Source organism: Mesocricetus auratus, unplaced genomic scaffold (genome assembly GCF_017639785.1).
Source record: "Mesocricetus auratus isolate SY011 unplaced genomic scaffold, BCM_Maur_2.0 Super-Scaffold_100004, whole genome shotgun sequence".
NCBI lineage: Eukaryota > Metazoa > Chordata > Mammalia > Rodentia > Cricetidae > Mesocricetus > Mesocricetus auratus.
The window spans coordinates 98675914-98701733 of NW_024429189.1; the positions used below are offsets into that span (position 1 = coordinate 98675914).

Consider the following 25820-nt stretch of genomic DNA (forward strand, 5'->3'; position numbering starts at 1 on the left):
AGGCAAATATCCTAGGATTAAGTGGCTACACAGAATTCAAGCAAGGTAGGAACAGCGTAAGTTCTCAGTTAATTTGAATACCACAAAAAAAAAAAAGAATCAGAGCAGCAGGCTCAATCAGATAAAACATAAGCCTAAAAAGGAAGCCCAGAGCCTCCCTCCTTCTCCCAAAAAGAAGAGGAAGCACAAGAGATGGGAAAGGAGAGATCACCACTACCAAATCCAAGATGAATATGACTAGTCTGAGTAATCTAAGAGTTGCTATTATTCAATAAAGAAACACCCAATATTCCAAACTAAAATAAAAACTATGAAATCGGGAAGATCCTGTAACAATTCATACAGACAAGTTTCAAAAGAGAGAAAAAAAAAGTTAAAACAATTTCAAACCACAAAGCATAACCTGGAAAATACAGCTAATCCACCCTGGATTAACAAACATTTGGAAAACTTGTCTTCAAAACTGAGAAAGCACAAAGGCTACAAGGGCTGGCACATGTACAGCAAAACATGCCCAGATGTGCCTGGCTTTTTATAAATAAAAGAGTATTGCAAGCAGGCAGGAGGGCGGCAGTTATTAGTAATGTCAGATCTGCCCTCCAAAAGGCAAAAACTCTAACCAGACTAAAGAGTGTACAGAACAAAAATTGGAGACTTCCTTTTCAGAGATTTCTCCATTTGGATTGGGTTGGGGGCGGGGGCACAAAGGAATAAGAAAAGACATGTGAAAGTTGAACACTCAGCAGTCCAGACAGCAGAAAGGAAAAACAAAACACACAGCTCAAGTTTTAAATTTTGTATGTATGGGTATTCTGCCTTCATGTATGTCTGTGCACCATGTGCCTAGAGACCAAAAGAGGGCATCAGACCCCCTGGGACCAGAGTTACAGATGTTTGTTAGCCACTATGTGAGCACTGGGAGAGGAGGAGCCAGTGCTCTTAACCACGGAGAGAATCCAAGACACCCATCAAATCTTTCTGAAGTAGCTACTCATTTACAACATTATCATAATCAAAACAAAAAAAGCCGGGTGGTGGTGGCACATGCCTTTAGTGCCAGCATGTGGGAGACAGAGGCAGGTGGATCTCTCTGAGTTCAAGACCAGCTCTGGTCTACAAGAGCTAGTTCCAAAGCTACACTGAGAAACCCTGTCTCAAAAAAAAAAAAAAAAAAAAAAAAAAAGGAAAAAAAAAACCAAAACACAACCTTATCATACCCACATCTACTTAAAATAGTAATTCTCAACGGGGCTGATTTTGTACTCCAATGGCAATATTTGTTTCTGGCCACAAGTGGGAGAGCTGGTTAGGAGGAGGAGGCAAGGTTGTGAAAAAGGCTTTGGGACACATGGACAACAAATGAATGTGAACAGAAAGGCAGACAGTGAAGTCCCAAAAGACTGAACTTTCCATACCCACGCATGCAAGGCTCGCAGACACAGCTGCAAAAGACTGGACTTTCCATACCCACGCATGCAAGGCTCGCAGACACAGCTGCAAAAGACTGGACTTTCCATACCCACGCATGCAAGGCTCGCAGACACAGCTGCAAGGTCAGAAACCCTGTACCAGCGTGAGATCAGTGACTTCACCCCACAGGATGCACTTCTGCAGGGGAAATGCCAAGGTCTGGAGGCAACACACAAAAGTTGAAAGGGAAGGGACAAGGCAGAGGGAAGTTTATGGACTTGTTCAAATCTGTGACAACACAGGGCTGGAGAGAGGGCTCGGTAGTTAGGTTAGGAGTACTTACTAGAGACCTGAGTTTTGCTCCCTGCTCCCAATTACCTGTGATTCCACTTAAAGAGAATCCAACTGCACTCGGGTGCACAAACCCACACTCAGGTACACATTATTAAAAATAAAAACATAGATCAGGTGTGGTGGTGCCCACCTTGAATCCCCAGCACCTAGGCGAGAGGCAAGAGTTCAAGACAAGCCTAGTCTACATAGTGAGTTCCAGGACAACCAGGGCTATATAGACAGCCTATCTCAAAAACAAAATCATTATTAAATAAAAAGTTTTAGAAAACTACATTTTAAAAACTGTGGGTGCTAGAGAAACAGCTCATCAGTTAAGAACACTTGCTGCTCTTGCCAAGGACCTGGGTTCAGTTCCCAGCATCCACATGTTGACTTACAACTGTGTGTCACTCCTTTTCTAGGGAATACAACACTCTCTTCTACCCTTCAAGGGCTTTTATACACAAATGGTACATATACACTCTCACAGGCTCACACACATATATGTATATATAACAACAACAATGAGAGAGAGAGAGAGAGAGAGAGAGAGAGAGAGAGAGAGAGAGAGAGAGAGAGAGAGAGAGAGAGAGAGAGAGAGAGAGAGAGAGAGAGAGAGGAAAATCTCCCAGGAACTCTAGCGCTAGGGGAAGATTATTCATCAGTGGTGCCCCAAGGCCCCTCTTCCTGCTCCTTGCCAAAGGACAGAGAATGAGCCAGGCTGCTTGCTGAAGGCTCTTGACCACTTGAGAGGAGAAGGAGTGGTTGAAGGATGATGACGACAATGACAGTAATAATAGCCATTTTCTACGTTAAGTGGCCATGTACGCCAGGCACATCATGTATCTCTTATTATATAAAGTAGCAATTATTTCTGTCCTGTGATCATAATCTTATTTGATTTTCCATAAAAGGGATTTGAGTAACCACTGAAACAGAATGTTCCTGGAGCTACTGCAAAGATATTCATTTTCCAATCAGCAAAACTGATAAAAATTTAATCTTAATATCCCTAAAAATTCCTGAAAGAATGACCAAGAATGGCTATAAACAGCACTGGACACGTGGTACAAGCCTCCAAGCGGACTTTCAGTTTGAGGCCAGCCTGAACTACACAGAAAGAGTGTATCAAAAAAAAGTCTCAAACAGGGCTATAATTTTAAAAAGAAGGTATAAAAACGGCCTGACTCATTCCAGACACGAGAAATGTGACTATAAATATACGATATAGTGGCACTTCAAGAACAGGGCAGGTGTGGATTAAATCCACGACTCACAAAATCAAGGGAAGACCCAATATTTTAAAATGTCTACTACATGATTATATATTGGGATCGGGAACTCTTTTCTTGGCTTATCATTAAAGATTGAAAACAAACAAAAAAGCACTGGGGAGACAGAAGCAGGAGGATATCTGAGAGGCCAGCCTGGTCTACAGAATGAGTTCCAGGTCAGCCAGGACAGTTACACAGAGAAACATTGTTTCAAAAAAAAAAGATAAAAAAGACTGATAGATTTTTTTTTATTTCTGTGTAGAGAAAAATCAAATAAAATTAGGAGGCAAAGCCAGGTGGTAGTGGTGATGGCACATGTCTTTAATCCCAACACTTGAAAGGCAGAGGCAGGTGGATCTCTGTGAGTTCAAGTCAGCCTGGTCTACACAGAAAGTCCCAAGTTAGCCAGGGCTACAGAAACAGAAGCAGCAGCAATTTCAGAGCACAGCTCACTGGGAAAGGGCAACAGAGTACTGTGGCTTAGATGTTCTGACTGTGCTGGGGACTTGATCCTCAGGATGGTGATGTCATAGGCGCCAAAGGGAAGACACTGAGGACTCTGCCCTTGAAGAGTGGCTGTTCTTGCAAGAGAGCTACTATAAAAGAGGAAGTCAAATCCTGCATCACACTTTCATTTCTAGTCTTATCATGTGATCCCTCTGACCCTGGCCATGATGTCATCTAGCCTGAGGCGATTACAGTCAGGCAAGACCCTGGCCTTGCTAGAACCCTGGATCTGGCCTTCCACAAGTTAGCACCACGATATTTAGACTTCAGGTCTCCCAAATTAGGAGATAAATCCCTCTTTCTTTACACATTGTTGTTTCAGCTATCTTACAGCAAGCTTCAAGGTAAAATGCGTTCTTCACACTGTGGATCAGTCAAATCAAGTCTGAAAGTCACCAATGTAACTAAAGCTCTCTAGTAACACAGAAGCAGGAGTCAGTACCTGGATACACTATTTGCTAAGCATAACACTCAGAGAAAAATGTGACAAAGTGAGCCCATGGAGCAAGACAGTGACACTAGTTACAAGAGGCCCCTCTCAAACATGGAAAGGCCCACTAACAGCAGAGCAGGCTTTCCCACAAAACTAAATCTGCATGGATCCTATATATACAGGTACTGCCACAGAAAAGATCACCTTTGTACCCAAAACACCATTAAGCCTTTTTGTCACTGTCTTAGCTTAAGGACTTGCTCTCTTTTTTAGTTATGTTTTATGTGTACAGGTGTTTTGTCTAAATGTATGCCTGTACATCACATGTGTCTAGTACCTATGGAGGCCAGAAGAGGACGATACAAGCTCTGGAAACTGAAGTTACCATTGGGTGCTGCGTATTAAACCTGGGTCCTCTGGAAGAGCAGCCAGGACACATAACTACTAAGCTACCTCTCCAGCCCAAAAAACTGTAAGAGAAATAAAAAGAGCATTTCAAGAGAAGCATTTGAAGCCTGGTTTCCGATGGGGGATCTAGGTTCTGTCTGCAGGGCTGCAGGATGAACAATTGCACAAAAAGCCATCCTCCCAGGGCTTCTTGATCGCCCTACAGGAGGTCAGGACATTCACTTCCGCTCAGCTGGGGAAAGAGGTACAGCCTGTGTACAGCAAAATGTCAGCACAGTGCTTATTTTGTGTGCTTGTACATACAAGTCCACCAGCCATCTTTTTTCTCTCTGTGTGTGCACATACACGTGTGTGCATATGCATTAAAGGCCAGAGGTTAACAGTGTCTTCTCAATCGCACTCCACCTGATTTTTTTTTTGAGACACGGACTCTCACTGAGCCTGGACCCTAGCATCTCAAATTACACTGGCTTCCCACTGAGCCCCAGGGATACTGTGATCACATATGACTACTGTACATAGCTCTTACCTGGGTTCAGGAGATCAAGCTCAGATGCTAATGCTTACAAGGTACACACTATGAACTGAGCCTCTCCCAAGCTCAACAATCTGCATATTTGACCTATACACATCAGACGAGTTACTGCCAAGTCTGCTGGAATTTCCCAGCAGAAACCGCTTCCCCAAACACTATTTAAATAAAACTCTGATAAAATCCTCTTTCACCTCCTCATCTTTGCTGTTTGAACTCAAAGGGCCGCCTCCTCAGAGGCACTCCTGAATTGTCTCTTCCCCTTCTGCATTTCCATGGCACTTGGCATCAGTCCAGCTTCCCCAGCAGGCAGGGCAAGGATACAGTGACAAGTACATAAAAGGCGTTCACAGATTTTAGGGAAACAACTTTTTTTAAAGGGCATTCTAGTCACAAGGAGGAGAAACCACACTTAACTGCTGTTCTCCAGGTTTATTTAGGGAAATATTGTGCCTGGAACCTGAAAGGGGAGGAGAGGTAGGACGAGAATTAAAATATAAACGTGGGGCGAATGTAGCTTAGCAGCAGAGTACTCTCTTTGCATGTGCAAGTCCTGAGCTTCATCCCTAGCACCCGGAAACAAGCAAACAAAACCAACGTTAATCACCGTGGAAAGCTAATTGTGCGTGGGTGCGCATGAGTATGTTCGTGGACAGGAATGTGTGCATACTAGTGAGTGTGGAAGCCAGAGGTCAACCTTGGTGACATTCCTCAGGAAATTCAAGAAACAAGGTGGGTCTCTCATTGGCCTAGAGCTCCTGAGTAGGCTAAGCTGACCTACCTATCTCCACCATGGTTAGCTTTTCACATGGTATCAGACTCAGGTCCTCATGCTTGTGTGGCAAGCCCTTTGCAGACTGAGCCTAATTCTCCAGAAAGTAAAATTTAATCTTACATTAAACTTCAACAATAGGGCTGGAGAGATGGCTCAGTGGTTAAGAGCACTGGCTGCTCTTCCAGAGGTCCTGAGTTCAATTCCCAGCAACCGCATGGTGGCTCACAACCCATCTATAATAGATCTGGTGCCCTCTTCTGGCCTGCAGAAATACATACAGACAGAACACTGTATACATAATAAATAAATAAACAAACAACTAAATCTTTAAATTTTAACAATAGATAAAAATGAATGCATAGTAGACTATCGAATTCCAGATGCAAATTATGGTTTACTTTAACCGTCTTAAGAATTCTGGTAGGGGTTGCTGTCTCCATTTGAGCAACTGAGGCAAAGAGGGAGCAAAAGTGAGCTGGGCAAGGATTCTGAGAACACAGCAGGCATTGTGCTCTCATGCAGGCTCTAGTCCTACAGAACAAGCTCTGTACTTTCTCCTCCTCTAGAGGACCTGCCCTAGGCAGGGTTATTATTGTGTTATTTGGCTTATGCACTGTCCATCACTGAAGGAGATCAAGACAAGAATTCAAGCACGGTTAGGAACCAGGAGGCAGGAGCTGGTGCAGGGGCCATGGAGGGATGCTGCTTACTGGCTTGCTTCTCGTGGCTTGCTCAGCCTTCCTCACGGAACCCAGGACCACCTGCCCAGGCATGACTCCTGCCACAATGGACTAGGCTTTTCCCATCAAGCACTAATTAAGAAAATGCCTTACAGGCCTGCCTGCAGTCCAGTCTCATGGAGGCATTTTCTCAGTTGTGGAGACAATTTCTCAATTTCTCCTCTCCAGTGATTCTAGTTTGTGTCAAGCTGATATAAAATTAGCCAGCAGAGGACTGTAGTTGGATTTCCATCACCCATGTGGGGTAACTCCAACTCTAGGATGCCCTCTTCTGGTCTCCAAAGGCACTGCATGCATGTACACACAATTTAAGAAAAATAATAAAATGATTTTTTTTTTTTTAATGAAAAAGAACAAAGCTCTGACGACTAGTAGCCAGTTTGGAACAAGTCAAGGAAGACCAAGTCCCTGGCTTACTGTCAAGAAGCACAGAGAGTTTTCTCTTATTTCAGATCTCCAATGCCCTCCTTCACTCTAACATGAAAGAGACTTTGGAAGCTACGGTATGTTCCAGGAGACACTGCTCCTGCTCCCCTGCTCTGTTGTGCTGGGTTCCCTGCTCCATCTTCTCTTTGCAGCACCACTCCCTCCCCAAAGAAGAGGCTGTGAGTGAACTCTAGGGTCGCCGTCCCCTTCTGCTCCCCCACTGAGAGGAGTCATGTGTGCTATTTCTGACATTGCCCATCTCTTTCCTTAAACTCTCTGAGCTACTCTTTGGATCACACCAATCCACTCTGGAAGGTTCCCATCTTTTCCTTGTGCCTCAAACATCAAAGCCAAATCTCCTTATAATCCAGAGGGCCCCTTCCCTGTTCACATGTCTTACCACCTTTGCCGGATTTTTGCCTGCTTAGTTCTCTTTATCAACTGTTTCCCCCTCCATCTGCAAATCTTTGTCACAATCTTTTTCTGCCCACCTCCCTGGATTGCATTTCACCAAAAGCCACCTTCTTATCTGCAGAAAGGTTAAGGGGAATTTTACCTAAGGGATTGACAAGAGTTTACCTAAGCAGCACTGCAATTACCTAGTCAGGGACTACAAGCCTTATCCAGGTTAAAACCAACTATAAAGTAATAGAAAAAGTAAGACTTCCTCTAATCTTCCATAAAGGGGAGCCTATAACCATGCTGTCCATTTTCCCCCTTGCAAGGGATAATGTTTCTCCTTTTAAAAAAGGAAAAAAGGAAAAAAAAAAACCTTTAAGGCGGAATTGTTTCCAGCAGCACACAAGCTTTCAAGAACCTAGGGCAAGAGGACTGAGAATTCAAGACCAGTCACGGTAATCTTATAAGATCCCATGTCATTATAATAGTAATAACAAAACCAAGACCCACCTAACACTGAAACTGTAATCATTAGAGTCAGACACCACAGAGATCATGATTTTTGTTTTTCTGTACTGAACCAAATATTCTTAAAATCTAAAAAGTTTACAAGGATTTAAAAAAAGTTGATGTATTCCATTATAAAGAGATCCCAGGTCTTCATGAATTTTGTTATTTACATTCCTTTTCTCCAAAGCCCTAAAAGGCTGTAAAAAAGAAAACAGACAAGAACACTCAGAGCTCTTCCCTGCTGCAGCCTGCCGTGTTCTCCCTTTCTCTGACAAGTGTAACAAGGGGCATTGCCTTCTGAGAGTTGTAGAAATGCTAATGTTCAGTTGCTAATATGTAAATAATGCCTGGCAACACCAACTATAAACTACTCACCCACCACCCACCTAGAGTCTCTCTCTCTCTCTCTCTCTCTCTCTCTCTCTCTCTCTCTCTCTCTCTCTCTCTCTCTCTCTCTCTCTCTCTCTGTGTGTGTGTGTGTGTGTGTGTGTGTGTGTGTGTGTGTGTGTGTGTGTGTGTGCGCGCGCGCACTGCAAGAAAACACTCAGAGAAAACCAGGCATATGGCCAGATATACTCACACACAGATACATACATGGTTACAAATGCACACACAGAAACAGACATAGACATGTTCAGGCACACAGTCCAGGAAGCCTCAGAATTCATCCCCCAAAGTAGAGCTTTTGTACCAAGTTATGGTCATACCTTCAAAGGAGTCTTGATCTGCCCACAATATTGTCCTGCAACGTCTGTGCAGTGTTGTGACTGTCCTGGGATGTAGCAGGAGTTGAAGTAATTTCAGCTCTTGTAACCCACACAAGCTGGCCAAAATTGTATAACTAACCGCACCTCATCAGAAATGCTATTTGTATTACACAACGGCCACCACCTGGTTACAAACAGTTACTGCAAAAGCCTCTATTACAGTCTAGAAACCAGCCTTGCAGCAGGCTTCTTCAGAGCAATCTGGATATTCTATTATAGAACCCCAGCAGCAGCTGGGATTGTATTTCTCAAACCCAAACAAAGAAGAGAAATTAAAATCTATCTTTTCAAGCAGTTCAGATGAGCAAGTCTGCCCATGTTGCTGCCAGCTCAGTGAAAGGGGGGATTAATTTTACTCCCTGGCAGGTTTCTTTTCCCCAATCAGGAGCCCAATAACATCAGACTGCAAAACTCAAAGAATTTCTTTCAGTGATTTCAAGGTAGGATCCTATCATTAAACAATAATCAAAGCCAACACAAATGAACCCTGAAGAGCAAGTCACACAGCCCCAGTGTGTCTGGCAGACAGGTTGTAAATGCACAGTCTCTGAAGAGGAAGGGGCAGCACAGGCAGCCAGACTGTCCTTCCTCATTCTGACCCCATGCCAGGGCTGGCAGAGTGTGGTGGGAGCAGGTCTCCATCTCTCTTATATTAGACTGCATTCCCCAAACCAGAGGAATACCACACTCAGTCGACAGGCAGGAGGCAGTAAGGACTCTGCCAGCAGCACAGGACACCTGAGAAGCGAGGCCCCCAAGGACAGAGAGGCACCAGGAGAAAAAGAGCAGAGAGCGCCACTCATCCCCATAACCTTGAGAAGGGGAGGAGGGGGGAAAAGAGGCCATGGGACCAGAGGAGGAGACATCTGGAAGCTGGGGAGAAGGCTGGAGAACTGCAAAGGTTCAGGACGGAAGTACAGCGCCCCAAAGGCCCAGAACACAGTCCCCACTTGGCCACCTACCTGAGCGCCAGTGCACCCAGGGAGCCAAGAAACAGGAAAGAGAAAAGTCTGCAGAGATGGCACCATGGGTAAGAGCACTAACTGTTCTTACAGAGTACCAGAATTCAGTTCCCAGAACCCACACAGTGACTCACAGTAACTCTAGGTCTATGTGGTCCAACACCCTCTTCTGGCCTCTGCGATCACCGTACATGTGATGTACATATGTGCGCGCAGGCACACACTTCCAAGAATAAAACTAAATAAATCTTTAAAAGCTGAAGATGGGGCGAACAGATAAACCTAGGACATAATGTTAAAAGACACTGACTAAGCTGTTCTAAGAATGAGAAAGGGCCATGAGCCACACTGTAAGGGTACAGTGGACTCATGTAAAGTCAGAGGAGAACCTGTGTCCAGACAGTCTGAACAAGGAGGCGGGGGAGAGTGCAGGGACAAAATGTCTGCTTTCAAATTGAGTTTTGTCCCACATACACAAGGACACCTACGCCATAAGGCCAGTGTCTATCTTGTAAGTCATACATGCACACGGCCATGTTCCCTAGAGACGCACCTCAGAAGCTGTCTTTCTTCGTTAAGTGCAGTATGACTATATTTACTAGCATTGCCCCAAGACTTCATAATAACATGAAATGCCATAACGCAATAAAGCATGAACATGAGCTGGGGAAATGTTTGAACTGTTTGCTCAGTTAAGATGAATCTGTGTACAAAAGCTAAACAAGGCATTTTTCAGATATCCAGGCTAAGAGTCCCAGTACAGCCAGGGCTACATACTAACACTCTGTCTCAAAACAAAACAAACAAAAAAATTATTAAATTTGAGAATCACTTTTTGTTGCTAAAATATCAAATTCATAAACTGTTAAGTCTTTCAACGAAACAAAACCCATAACACTATTAAATGCAGGCCAAATGGCCTACACCTAGCTGTATCTATTCACCTCCAAGAGGGTGGTGAGACAATATGTAAGATATAGAGTTTACTTGCCAATAAAGGGAATAGCTAACATTAACAGGAGGGAACTAGTCAGGCTGTGGTGGTGACCGCCTTTAATCCCAGCACTCAGGAGGCAGAGGCAGGCCAATCTCTGTGAGTTCGAGGCCAGCTTGATCTACAGCTCGAGGTCCAGGACAGGCAGGACTGTTATATAGAAAAACCTTGTCTTAGAAAACAAAACTGGGGAAATGGGCACAATAAACAAAAAATAAAGTAAATAGAGCTTCATCCCCAGTGATCAGAGAGCATTTGTGGGAAATGACCATGAGTCATGTCACAGTAAACATTTATGGGGGCATTTAATCCAGCACTCAGGAGGCAGAGACAGACAGATCTCTGTGAGCCAGCCTGGTCTACAGAGCAAATTTCAGGGCAGGCTATGGAAGAACCATGTCTCGAAAAACCTGTGCTACTCATATCTGTGTGTATTTAAAACTCACCTCATGTCTCTCTCTGGGTAGTAAGAGGCAAGTGAGCAGCAACTATGTGAGGTTAAATTCAAGATAAAAATGAAGGAAAATAATTAAAGACTAAACTTGGACAAATAACAACAAAAGAATTTAATTTGTCACAAATTACCAGCATCTAGCTGGGCATGGCGGATGTCTTTAATTGCATGACTCTGGAATGGACAGGTGGATCTACAAATCGAGTTCCAGGACAGCCAGGGCTACACAGAGAAACTGTGTTTCAAAAAGAAAAAAGGGGGTGGGGTGGGGTGGGGTGGGTGGGGATGGGAAATGACCAGAATCTCAAAGACTAGAGAAAGGACTTTGTTAGCAAAGGGTTACTAGCCCTGTGAACCCGACGCCCAAACTGGATCTATCCTCAGAACCCATGTAGGAGGTAAAAGGCCAAGTGTGTGGTGAGCGGTTTGAGCCCAGCACCAGGGAGGGAAGAGCACTAGGGCTTGCTGGACAGCTAGTTTAGTCTAACTGGTGAGCTACAGGCCATCGAGAGAGACGCCTTTCTCAAAGGAAATAACAATCTTGGGGATAGCACCCAAGGTTGTCCCCTGGCGTCCACATGCATGTTACACATGAGTATGCATACATACATACACAAATGCATTTTTAAAAAGAAATAGCTAAGTACGTGAAGATATCTCATTAGTATAATCTCTTTTTTTTCTTTTTAGGAACTAAACTAGAAAATATACCAAGTGAGGAAGACAAACAAGGTACATTACTTCTAATTTTAAACATAAGTATTTTGTAAGTGTTTGTACAGGCCAGGGAACTAGAAAGGGGCCCGTGGAAGCGGGGTTAAGAAGAGAAGTGAAAGGGAAAAGACCATGTGGGATTTGAAAATTGAGTGACTACTGGGCAGAAGGCTACAAAAGGGATGGGGTCTGGGCGATAACACAGGAGCATTTAGGGTATGGTGATCCAACCAAAAGTAAGTATGAATGAAACTGTCGTGGTGTTATTTAGTATGTTAATTAACATTTTAAATTAAAAAATAATAACGTCTGTTTGGTTTGATTGTAACTTTCCAGACACATGTTACACTACTGCCATTGCAGTGCTCTGTCCTTGTTAACCTGAGAACATGAGAGATTTAGGATTATCAGATGAACAAAATCTATGCTGGCTCCTTAATGGAGGGGAGAAGTTCTAAGCACCAAAAGCAAAGCAAGCCCATTACCTAACAGCACCCTCTAGTGTTATAATAATTAAGTGGCACTGGTAAAGGTTTAAAAACCAATTTTCCAGAGCAGGAGCCACGGGAGTGCTAGCCTGGCGTGCGCAAGGCCTGGGACTGAACTCCAGCACTGGAAAAAAAATTCTAACAAACAGAGCAACAGAATTAAAATGCATTCTGACTCCTGGTTTCTGACTCACATAGCAGCTTCTGTTGTATCAGTAGGCAAATCCTCACCTCTCATTCAATTAAACATTCAACTAGTACCTAGGCTCTCAAACCAAACATACAACTACACAGCCAACATTTCACAGCGTGTCATGAAGCTAGACACACCCACTTCTAGCTGGGGGGAAGAGCCACCCCTTCTCATGGCTTTCTTTACTAAAGCAGGCCGTGTTTAAAAAGAACATGGGGGCAGACTGAGAAGTTTCTGTTTCATTATTTGGGCACATTAAAACCAAACTGTTCCCCGCCCACATATGTGTGTGCAGACACATTTTATACACAAAGCAGTCTGAGGGCTGGGATTATAAAATGGCTACCTAGTCTGCCTGAGGCCTCAGGTTCAACCCCAGTGGAAATAAAAGAAGGGAGAAATTTCATAGTTCCCTCACCCCCAGGGCATACGATACAAGCACTGAGTTATGCCCCCAACCCAATAAACATTTAATATTTAAGTAAACTATAATGATCATATTTCAAAAACAAAGAAACCTCACATTTAAATGTAGAAATGAAACTTGGGCAAAGAACTGACAAAAACCCCATCAAACCTGGAGTGTGGTGAGGAGAAGCTGGGGGTTTTCCTTCTGCGGGGCAGATGGAAGGTTCGCGGTAAAGGGCCAGCTTCTGGGTGGGAAGAATGGGCTCACTGTTCCCCTTGGCCATCAGACTTTTTAACTGTCTTCCTTGGCATCCAAGGCTGCCCACTGATGACTGTGAATGTGTGCCTGCAAGTACCTGAAGAACTCAAGCCGCACCTGGGGGCACAAAGGGCCCACAGCCCCTTCCCCTGAAACGGGTAACAGCAGTGTGGGTCACCCAGAGAGCAAAAGACAGCACCCTGTGAGTGCCACCCTCCACCTGTAGGCAGCTCACCGCATGTTTAGTAACGAAACAGGATTCATCAAGTGAAACCAGATCAAGCCTGTAAGGAAGGAGAGGAGGGCTCACATTTGTTGGTATCCGGTGATGCTGAAATGAAGCACTGCCTCACAGCCACACACCTGCAGAGATACACACAGACATCTACCATCCGTGTACACAGCAGGTGGGAGGGCAGGAAGTCGGGGGAGTGTGATGACTTCATGAACCAAGACGTGCAGGTCAGGGTTGAGAGTAAGGTAGCAGACTAACATAAATGGTATACAAGGAGCTGTGGGGGAAGGAAGAGCATATAAAAATAAAAATTGAGGTCTAATTAAACACAGAACTTACAAATGTGTGATTGAAGAATGTCACCGTATTACCTAGTTTATCTCCAGTTGAATTCAAGAGACAAAAACGCCCAACAAAAGGTAAGTAAAGTGGGGCTGGAGAGATTGCGTGGCCGTTCAGGGCACTTGTTCTTTGCAGAGTACCAGAGTCTGGTCCCCTGCACCCACTTATACTCCAGTTCCACAAGTACTGTTCTAAGTTATAAGTTCCACAAGTTATAAGTGAAGTCCTGGTATGGCCTCCATGGGCACCTGCACACAACTCATATACACATTAACAGATTAATAAATAAATAATAGGGTTGACCCAATGAAGGAGCTTTTGAGTTAAGAAAGTGTGATTCTAGACAAACAGACAACAGATATGTGACCACCCTGTAGTCCATAGGAAAATAAGAGAACCAGACACCAGCCAAAGAAAAGCCTATAAGACAGGACCCCTGTCAGAAGAATGAGAGTGACCAAGAACAGGAGGTTCTGTAAGCTCAAGACCCCTAAAATGTCACCGAGAGCTGCCATGAGCTGCAGGTCAGGTTCCCTGAAGAATACTCCAAGTTCAAGACAGGGTAGCAACCTCGTTAAGTTATAGTCTCAAAATAAAAAAGGGAAAGGCTGGGCAGTGGTGGTACATGCCTTTAATCTCAGCACTCGGGAGGCAAGAGGCAGGCAGGTCTCTGTGATTTCGAGCTAGTTCCAGGACAGCCTCCAAAGACACAGAGAAACCCTGCCTTGAAACCCCCCTCAAAAAGAGGGGGGAGAGAGCTGAGGGTATAATTTGGCGGTAAAGGGCCTGCCCAGCATGGCTGAAAAACCTAGGCACCTGAGGTATACGCAAGTACACCCCTATGTACATGCAGCCACATTTGTGAGCACCCCTGTACCCACATACAACACATAAGGGATCCAGAGTATGACAAGAATTTTCCAGGGTTGCAGCATTTCCCAAGTAGAACAGCAGCTGAGCCTGCTGCACTGTGGTGGCGGATGGCATGCTAGCCCTTGGGGACCCTCTCTTTGCCTTTTGCTTTACCTGTGTTCTTGTCCCTTTCCTTTCCTCCTGTCTTTAAGACACATCAGTCTAATTGAAGGCTCACTGGCCTCTAGACATCCCCACCTCCCTCTTTGTAATGAGGATGAAGACTCACTGGCCTCTAGACATCCCCACCTCCCTCTTTGTAATGAGGATGAAGGCTCACTGGCCTCTATCTATGTAATGATGAAGGCTCACTGGCCTCTGTCTATGTAATGATGAAGACTCACTGGCCTCTGTCTATGTAATGATGAAGACTCACTGGCCTCTAGACATCCCCACCTCCCTCTTTGTAATCAGGATGAAAGCTCACTGGCCTCTATCTATGTAATGATGAAGACTCACTGGCCTCTATCTATGTAATGATGAAGACTCACTGACCTCTGTCTATGTAATGATGAAGGCTCACTGGCCTCTATCTATGTAATCATGAAGACTCACTGACCTCTGTCTATGTAATGATGAAGGCTCACTGGCCTCTGTCTATGTAATCATGAAGACTCACTGACCTCTGTCTATGTAATGATGAAGGCTCACTGGCCTCTGTCTATGTAATGATGAAGGCTCACTGGCCTCTATCTATGTAATCATGAAGGCTCACTGGTGATGGGGAAAGTCCTTCTGTATATATGTTTGATTGGTATAAATAAAACACTGTTGGCCAATAGGGAAGCAAGATAGGTAGGACTAGGAGTCTAGGAGGATTCTGGGAAATGTAATCAAGGGTGAGTCGTCACCATGTGATCATGGGAAGAGGACGCATAAGGCTGCGTCCTTGGAAAGATAAGTCCTTATAGAAATATATATGAGTAATTAAGGGTTAATAATTAAGTCAGAGCTAGCTGATTAAAATCCACAGCAAATGGCCAACAGCTTCATAATTAACATAGTGTCTTGGTGTTATGTGGGACCCAGGCAGGATCCCACAACACACTAGCCTCTACCTCTGCTTGTGACAGCACTGACTGGTACAGTGTTTCTAACATCTAAAGACACGTTTTAAAGGGTTATCCTAGTTTAAAATAGAATACACTCCCCAATTTTTCACTGAGGGTGTTCACTGTAATACTGCCTACTATTCTAAAGGCAAATGGGAAAACACTAACACCAAAACATAGAAAGAGAACTGCCTAATTATGGAAACATGTAATATATACATTTTTTTTTTTTTTTTTTTTTTTTTTAAAGGTCTTTTTTTTTTTTTTTTTTCATTTAACTTTATTTTATGTGCATTGGTGTGAGGCTGTTGGATCCCCTGGAAGTGGAGTTACAGACAGTTATGAGCTGCCATGTGGGTGCTGGGATTTGAACCCAGGTCATCTGGAAGAGCAGTTACTGCTCTTAACCACTGAGCCATTCTTCCAGCTCCAATATATACATTTTTTAAATACGTTAAGGGTGCTGAAGAGATGACCCAGAGACTAGGAGCATTTGCTGCTCTTGCAGAACACCCAGTATCAGTCCCCAGAACCCACAGGGCAGCTCACTCACAACCATCCCAACCCCAGTTCCAGGGCTCTGCCCATTGTGAGCACCAGGCACACACATGGTCCTCTTACATATACATTCAGGCAAAACACTCCTACACATCAGTAATTTTGTAAAGGTATGCTAAAAGGGCTTTTCCCTCTTCCTCACACTAGCTGGGGGCAGGAATCAGTTTAGTTGTTGAGCTCAGAAGCACTTTCCATGCAAGAAGAAGCCTCTGTGTTGGACTGAGACCAGAAGAGAAAGCAGCACAGATGTCCCTCTGCTCCTGAGCAGCTGACAAACCCCTCAATACCAAAGCTTAGACACTAAAATATATTATCTAATGGTAGACTTTACAGTGTAGATTAATGACTATAACTAATTTTACTTTTTATTTTATTTAACGTAGTAACTGTATAATTTATCTCAAGAAAGAACATAGTGGAAATGAGGAAAGAAAATGTTATTTCAGAGCATACAACAATGTGATCATGATCACACTACATGTTAAAGAGTATAAGCCTCTGGGGCTGGAGAGACACCTCAGTGGTTAAGATTAGACACACTGGTCTAACGGACCAGAGTGCAGTTCCCAGCACCCCCAAAGAGTGATCCACAACCACTTTTGGCTCCCAAGGGATCTGTAACTTCTGGCCTCCACAGTCCCTAGACTCATGTACACATACCCTCTTCTACAACACACACACACATAATTAAAATAAAAACTTCTTTTTTAAGATTTTAGTTATTTATTATGCATACCATATTCCGCCTCCACGTACACCTTCAGGCCAGAAGAGGGGACTAGATGTCATTAAAGATGGTTTTGAACCACCATGTAGTTGCTGGGAATTGAACTCAGGACCTCTAAAAGAACAGCCAGTGCTCTTAACCTCTGAGCCATTTCTCCAGCCCAAAACAACTCTTTCTTAAAGAAAGAATTTAAATGTATGATAGTTCACACCTTTAATCCCAGCACACAGGAGGCAGAAGTGGGCAGGCCTCTGTGGGTTCAAGGCCAGCCTGGTCTACAGAGCTAGTTCCAGGACAGCCAAGGCTACACTGAGAAACCCTGTCTTGAAAAACAAAATGAAGGGGGGGGGCGGCGGTGGGGGCAGCGGCGGCAGCAGGGGGAGGGGGGAAGCCAGAGCGATGTCTCAGCAGTTAAGAGCATCTATTGCTCTTGCAGAGGATCTAAATTCAGTTCCTAGTACCCATGTGACATTTCACAACCATCCATAATTCCAGTTCCAGGGGATCTGATGCCCTCTTCTGAGCTCTGCAGGCACCAGCAAAACAGACAGACAGACACACTCATGCTTGTGCCATAAAATAAAAGTTGCCAGGCGGTGGTGACATAGGCCTTTGATAGCAGCACTTCGGAGACAGAGGCAGACAGATGTGTATCTCTGTGAGTTTGAGGCCAGCCTGATCTACAAAGGGAGTTCCAGAGTTCCAGGACAGCCAGGACCATTACACAGAGAAACACTGTCTTTTGCCTACATGTATGTGTGTGTGAGAGTGCCACACCCTGGAGTTACAGACAATGTGATCTGTCATGTGGGTGCTGGAAATTGAACCCAGGTCCTCTGGAAAAGCAGTCGGTGCTCTTATCCCTAAAAGTAAACCTTAGCATATGTCTCAATTACTTTTCTTTTCCTTGTCAGAACACTCATAAAAGAAAGCATCTTAAGCCGGGCAGTGGTGGTGCATGCCTTTAATCCCAGCACTCCGGAGGCAGAGGCAGGTGGATCTCTGTGAGTTCGAGGCCAGGCTGGACCGACAGCCTCCAAACATTACAGAGAAACCCTGTCTCGTAAATACAAAAAAAGAAAAAGAAAAAGAAAAAAAAAGAAAGCATCTTATTGAGCTTCTGTTTTCAGAAGATTGGAGTCCTCGATGGCAGAGCAGCAGCAGGAACAGTTGAGCTTCTATTTTAAACTGCAGCTAAGAGGCAGAGAAAGAGCTACTGACACACACAGTCTTTTGAAATCACTAAGCCCATCTCTGTGATACACCTCCAACAAGGCCACACCTCCTAATCCTTCCAAACTTATACCAATGTCGAGCGGGCAAAGGCACAGCCCTATAACTTAGTTCAAATACCACCAAGTCCTCTAGCTCAGTGGTTCTCAATGTTCTTAATGCTGAAACCCCTTAATACAGTTCCTCATACAGTAACCCCCAACCATAAAATTGTTTCATTGTGACTTCATAACTGTAATTTTGCTGTTATGACTCATAGTGTAAATATCTGATATGCAGGATATCTGATATGTGACACCTCCCCCAACCCCGCCAAAGAAGTCAAGACCCACAGGTTGAAAATCACTACTCTAACTGCTATCAGCAATTGGCCTGTATGGGGTAGGAGCTCCACTAGCCTAAGCTTCCACATAGAACTAGAAGAGGAAGAAACCATGTGTGAGGGGTTAACATAACAACAATTTTCTGTCAAGTGGGTCCCCTCAGGAGCTCTGCTGGGAGCTCGAACCTGCACAAGAAATCTAACAAAACACTAAGCCACAGGGAACTACTAATCAAATCCAGGAAAGAAACTGTTAAACTTCAGGTTGTCCAGCAAATCTAAAACAAAACAGTACTAAACACACTGGAGGCATTTTCCACACCACAGAGAAAGGCGGGGAACAACTCAGACCACTTACATAAACAGTTCCTTTTAATCCTGCCTGTAATCTCCTTCATGGCAACCATTATACAACCAGTCAGCCATCTTTCTTCTCTCCTTTTGCAAGTCACCATCATTGTTTATATGGGTCTTTAGTAAATATTTAGTTGTCTTGTTGCTAAGAATCAAACCGTAAACAGTACAACATTTTTATATAACTTGTTTGATAGTGAGAAAGTAAGAGAGTAACAGCACACAGACTGTAAACCCAAAACAAAATCCCAGACACAAGTAAGGTCTCAGGAACAGACACAGATGGAACAGGAATTCCTGCTCACTGCTGAAAATTGTTGATGGAGCTCCCACTCACATCCCTCTGCATCTGTAGTCCTAGCTACTTCTAAACTGCTCTTCACCTCACTCACGCCACTGGGCCCCTGAACACAGCAGACGTTCTCAACTGTGAAGCCAAGTACTCTGTTGTCATCTGCTTGCTCTCACTTGAAGAGATGACAGAGAATCTGCACTCAGTTTAGAAAGAGCTTGGCATCTCAGGTTCGGCAGTGACAACAGTCTTAAAGCAAGCGGAATGAGATGAGTCATTCAGTTTCCAGACAGTGATGGTGGTCTATGCACTGAGATGGGAATGGACCATACCTGAAGCCATGTCTCATCTCACTGGACAGTCTGGAGTGAATAAGAGAAACACACACATACAAGCTACACCATGAGTAAGACCCCAATAGGACTCGGAGCCAGTCATATAGTTGACTAGAGTCCTAAGAAGGAAGTTCTCATGAAAGTCTAGGCAGGGGTATGAAGGGCCTCCAAGCAAGGCAAGCACACAGAGCAAAGTGAAGGAAGACAACCCCTTACAGGGTCCGAGACCTTGAGAGCCACCTGCAAATGGAACACAGCCTTGGGAATCCTGAGTTTCAGAGTTCACAGAAATCGCAAGAAGGAAGATCAAGAGGCTACAAGGCCAGGTGTGGTGGCCCACACCTTTAATCCCAGTATTTGGGAGGTAGAGGCAGGCAGATCTCTATGATCTGCCTGGTCTACATAGTGAGTTCCAGATTAATGTGTTGAGACCCTGTCTCAAAAAAAAGGAAAAACAACACAGCAAAAAAACAAACTAAGTATGGTTTCCAATGTGAATGAACTGCTTCTAGACAACACAAACCAAAGGTAAGTCCTTATACAAATAATGCTGACCTGGCATTAGCATGCACAGCCATGGACACTCCCCTCTATTTCAGTATCCGTAACACAACAACAAAGTCATAGAGACAGCTGGGGTGCTTTATTGTTAAGTAGTAAGGCAAGAAATAGAAGACGACATATTTTAATACAAGCACAATTTTTTCAACTCGACATTTTTTAAGTAATTTTAGATGTATGTGTATGTGCTTGAGTGTATGTATATACACTACATACATGTAGGAGGGAGAGGGCGGGAGGGAGGGAAGGAGGGAAGGAGGGAAGGAGGGAGGGAGGGAGGGGATGTGCCAAAGAAATGGCTCAGTGGTTAAGAGCACTTGCTCTTTCAGAGTTTGGTTCCCAGCAGGACATAATGGGCTGTGACTCCGATTCCTTTCTTCTGGTCATAATTAGCACCAAGACACACACATGAGAAACTGACATACATAGAGGTAAAACTCTCATGCACATAAAACAAAAATAAATAAGGAAATGTATTTTATGAAGCAAATCTCAGGTATGATATAGACAAGCCAAACCTGGTGATACATTTGGCAAATGCTCGTTAAAGACAACCAAATAGGTGGCGCACGCCTTTAGTCCCAGCACTCAGGAGGCAGAGGCAGGCGGATCTCTGTGAGTTTGAGACCAGCCTGATGATCTACAAGAGCTAGTTCCAGGACAGCCTCCAAAGCCACAGAGAAACCCTATCTCAAGAACAAAAAAAAAAAAAAAAAAAAAAAAAACAACAACAACAACAACAACAACAACAAAAAAATTAGAGAAATTCAGTGAAACAAGAGCAGAGAAAATCCATAAAAGAAAATGAGGGTAGGTGGTAACTGGGACTCAAGAATTAGAGAACAATTAATTTGCAAGTGACTTCAGATGAGCCTTTACCTTTTGCTTCCAACTTCAATCTATGCATGTTACTTTCTGACATATAATATGCACTTTAATGAAAAAGCAAAAGGGTAGAGAGAAACACAAAAATGCTCACAGTGGTAGGCTCAAGAATATATCTTCCAAATTTTTGTAATGTGCCAAATTAGGGTTTTCTTTTTAATTTTTATTATTTTATTATACAAATATGGTTGTTTTGTCTGTATCTGTGCACAATGTGCATGCCTCGTGCCTGCAGAGGGCAAATGAGGACATTGGATTCCCTGGGACGGGAGTTACGTAGGTATTGGGAATCAAACCTGGTCCTCTGGAAGAACAGCCAGTGCTCTTAACCAGTAAGCCATCTCTCCAGCTCTGAGCTCTTCTTGATAATAAGCTTAGATGTCTGTTACTATAAGTGAAAATGAAGCTTTTAAAAAAATAAATAAAGGACTGAGCTAATGGGATGACTTCAGTGGGCAGAGGCGCTTTGCCGCTAAGCTTAACTGAACAAGTTTCATCCTTGGGACCCACGTGGTGAAGAGAATATAATATAAAAAAAAAGAGAGAATAAATATAAAAAGAAAAGCACTTATTTACTCCATACTTATTGATTGACTGGATTTTCAAAATGTTTATTTATTTTGTATGCAGTGCTCTGTGCTCTGCCTACATGTGTGTCTGCACACCAGAAAAGGGCACCAGATCTCATTTTCGATAGTTGTGAGCCATCATGTGGTTGCTGGGAATTGAACTCAGGACCTCTGGAAGAGCAGCCAGTGCTCTTAACCTCTGAGCCATCTCTCCAGCTAGGTTTTGTTTGTTTGTTTGCTTGCTTGCTTGTTTGGGGTTTTTGTTTTGTTTTGCTTTTTTTACAGACAAGGTTCCACCATGTAACTCTGGCTAGGCTGGAAGTCACTATTTAGACCAAGTTAGCCTCAAACTCACAGTAATCACCTGCCTATGCCTGTATTAAAGGTTGCCACGCCTCTAGCATTTATAACAGGTCTTGTAACTATATACTTAATAGAGGATTTTACCATATGTAGATTAAAACAAAATAAAAATAAACATGACATGGTATTTCATACCATACTCAATATTTAATTTTGTCAAGACAAGACAAAGTATCAGAGGATGTATCAATTAGAATGTTCTTTCTTGTAACTTTTCTATAGGTCAATCCGCCAGTATCTACCAAACTTTAAAAACTTAAAAGTTCATGTACTATGTCCAACAATCTTACCATTAGATTATTCTGCCCCATTAAAAAAATGCTGTTGCAGCCAGGCGTTGGTGCACACACCTTTAATGCCAGCACTCTGGAGGCAGAGGCAGGCGGATCTCTGTGAGTTCGAGACCAGTCTGATCTACAATAGCTAGTTACAGGACAGGCTCCAAAGCCACAGAGAAACCCTGTCTTGAAAACCCCCTTCCCCCCAAAAAAAATGTTGTTGCAGTAGTATCATTTGTAACATCAAAACTAACCAAAATTAGGGTTCGGCCTGGTGATACAGGTGTGTAAGCCAATATATGCTCAAGAGAATGAGACAAGACTACCTGGGCCACAGACATTAAGGCCAGGTTGAACATCTTAGTGAAAGGGACCTTGCCTCATTTTTTCTTTTTTAAGAAAAAAAAAAAAAAGGAGGGAGGGGGTACTGTGTACATAACTTGGTGGTAAAGCATGTAAAAGGCCATAGGTTCAACCCCCTGTACCGAAACAAACAAACACATTGTCCATCAAGCTTTGAGATAAGTAGAAAAGGTTCTTTGTAAGTGCTTTGATGCCATTAGTTAAGCTGCAAAGTGTGGGACTAGAGAGATGGCCCAGTGGTTAAGAACACTAGCTGGTCTTCCACAGGTCCTGAGTTCAATTCCCAGCAACCACCATGTGGCTCACAACCATCTGTAATGAGATCTGGTGCTCTCTTCTGACCTTCAGAGATACATGCAGACAGAACACTTAATACATAATCTTTAAAAATAATACATAATAATATATAAACTTTTTTTTACGAGACAGGGTTTCTCTGTATTGTTTTGGAGGCTGTCGGTCCAGCCCAGCCTCAAACTCACAGAGATCCGCCTGCCTCTGCCTCCCGAGTGCTGGGATTAAAGGCATGCGCCACCACCGCCTGGCTAATATATAAACCTTAAAAAAACAAAACAAAACAAAACAAAACAAAAAAAAACGGCAGAGCCCTAGGAAGGGTGAGAAAGCATTCCACTGCCATGGCAACCCAAGGATAGTCAATAGTAGCACACCAACAAAGCTTTGCTAATAAGGATAGCCAAAAGCAAAAATGCAAAACAAATATTTACCTCCTACCTTGTAATTAATACGCGTCAAGACTGTACATGTTTATTTCCTAATCTACTTACTGAAAGGTTTTAGCAGGCCCAAGCATAGCTCTGGCAGGGCTTGCCCTTCCTCCATCCACTCTTCCTTGCTAGACTGTTGGATGAAACCCTAAAGCTAGCCACCAAGTTCTATTTGGTTACTTTCTTCTGAGGCTAACTACCAAGGTCCAGCTATGGAGGCATTGAAGTCAGTCCAGCCATCAAAAGCCCCCTTTAGACAAAAGTGACAGTTGATGCTGATGAGGATGTGGAGCAAGGACGCTCCTCCACTGCTGGTGCAGGGCAAACTTGGAGATCCGAGGGCAGGTGGGATGAAGTGAGGGGGATTAAATCCTGGGAGAAACAACTAGAATTGGGGGGCATTCTGGGGGCAAGGTAGAAACCTAGTGCATGGGAAACTCCATGGAATTTACGGAGAGTGACCCTAGCAGAGACTCCTAGTCATGGGGGACATGGAGCCTGAACCGGCCATCTTCTGTAACCAGGCAAGGCCTCAAGTGCAGGGACTTGGGACACCAACCCAGCCATAAAACCTTCACTCTACAGCTTGTCTTGCCTGCAGAGTGTTCTGGGACCAGAGCCTAGCAGGATCATCATCAAAGAGACTTCATCCAGCAACTGATGGGAGCAGATGAAGAGTCCCACAGCCAAACATTAGGCAGAGCTCAGGGAGTCCTGTGAAGGAGGGGAGGGAAGGATCAGAGGAACCAGAGGGGACAGGGCCACCATGAGAACAAGGTCCACAAAATCACTGATTAGGACTCATGGGGGCTCGTAGCGATCAGGGAGCCTGTAGGGGTCTGACCTGGGTCCTTTGAACGTATGTTATGGCTGAGCAGCTTCATGTTCTGTGGGATTCCTAACAGTGGGAGAGGGGGCAGTTGCTCTTTTGCCTACTCTGCCTATTGGGTTGCCTTAGGCCTGTCGTCACAACTACATGGAAAACTAAAGCAGGAGGCTCACAAGTTCAAGGACTGCCTAGATAGGCTACAGAGTAAGTCTGAGTCAGCCTGGGACACATATTAAATTCAAGGCTAGTCTTGGCAACTTAATACCTTGTCTCAAATTAGAAAATAAAAATTAAGAGGTAGGGATGCAATTCTGTGGTTGGAATATTTACCTAGTATGTTCAAACCCCAGTAACACCAAAACAACATTCTCTGTTGCACAAAATACCCCCCCCACCGGGTTTCTCTGAATAACTCTAGGGACACAAGAGATCTGCCTGCCTCTGCCACCACCAGCCATCATACAAAATATTTTCAAAGATAGTACTTTAGAAGAATACCTATAAAGGCAATTTTACAGCCAGGCAGTGGTGGCACATACCTTTAATCCCAGCACTCAGGAAGCAGAGACAGGCAGATCTCTGTGAGTTCAAGGCCAGCCTGGTCTACAGAGCGAGTTCCAGACAGCCAAGGTTATACAAAGAAACCCTGTCTCAAAAACCAAAAAAGAATCAATTTTGCTCTCAGTTGGAATTTCTTCATGGATGTAAACTTCATGCCCTTAGCACAGGGCTTTGATCAGAAACACAAGCATGTTAACTCTTTCCTAAAACAGTGCTGACATGTTTATCAGAGCACATTGCTGCAACTGTTCCATTTATTGTCAGTAATTGTTGTTACTTGTTACTTACTATGCCCGTTTCTATACTAAACTCCACGTTAGAATCTGTGTATATAAGAAGGACAGAGTTCACATAGGGCTCAGTACTCTCTGAATTCTGTGTGCCCATTCATGACCCGCAGCACCAACTCTGTCCACATTCTAGAGGTAAAGGAGTTTCTTCCCTGTCGGGTCTTGGAGCATGCAGTGATAGCAGCAGGGGTCAGAATCCATCAAGACAGCAAAGCCCCTGTATTTACCACTGCTCCACGTTGCCCAGTTACTATCATAATCAAGGCTGAGAAACGGACTGAGGTAGGTGCTTCTCGAAATGATTACACTGCTTCTTAAGCTAAAGTATGGGCAGCTGCACAGACTCATCCTATAGTCGTTAAATGGGACCTCAGCTGGTGGCACTGTTGGGGGAGGTTATGGAACTCTCAGGACACATCACTGGGGAGGGATTTGAGAGTTTATGTCCCAGCCCACCCCAGTTTGTTCTCTACTTTCTATGCATAGTTGGAGATAAGATCTCTCCGCTTCTTCCTCTGACTACATGCCTCTGTCATGACTATGACCTCTCTCTCTGGAACTACAAAGTGAGTTCCAGGACAGTCAGAGCTGTTACACAGAGAAACCCTGTCTTGAAAAACAAAAAAGAAAACAAAAAAATTATGAGACCTTCCTAATTTACACAATTCTGAAGACTCTGAATTATTTTCTAACATGTATACGCTTCTTTTGATACAGAGCTATAACCCTCATACTTGGAAGGTGGAAGTTGGAGGATCAGGGGTTCAAGGTCAGTCAGGGCTACATGAGATCTTGTCTCCAAAACAAAACAAAAGCTAAAAGTCTTAAGTTGTATAAAATAAGCGTTCCACAAAGGTAAAATTCACAATTAATAAGATGTCCTTTCAGCCTACAAATTGCAGAAAAATCCAGGAAGTGCTAATCAGAGTCCTAGACCACTTACAGATCTACTTGGGGGAAGTGTTCAATGCTGACTGGGAAGATGAGTGGAAGGACTCGCTTCCTCCTCCACTGGGCAAGGATCTGAGGCCAAACCACAGGGCTG

The 25820-nt window shown here is 43.9% G+C and overlaps 1 protein-coding gene across 4 annotated transcripts in view; it reads right to left on the reverse strand.

Annotated features, from left to right (window-relative positions):
- Slc23a2 (solute carrier family 23 member 2) overlaps positions 1 to 25820 on the reverse strand; it is a 92766-nt gene that overhangs the window by 48505 nt on the left and 18441 nt on the right. The window contains exon 1 of one of the 4 annotated variants that reach the window (XM_040746335.1): positions 8455 to 8593. The exons of the other annotated variants lie outside the window; for them this stretch is intronic. The gene's annotated coding sequence lies outside the window, so the exon portion shown is untranslated. Of the gene's footprint in view, positions 1 to 8454; positions 8594 to 25820 lie in introns of those variants that run through there. 4 annotated transcript variants of the gene reach the window in all.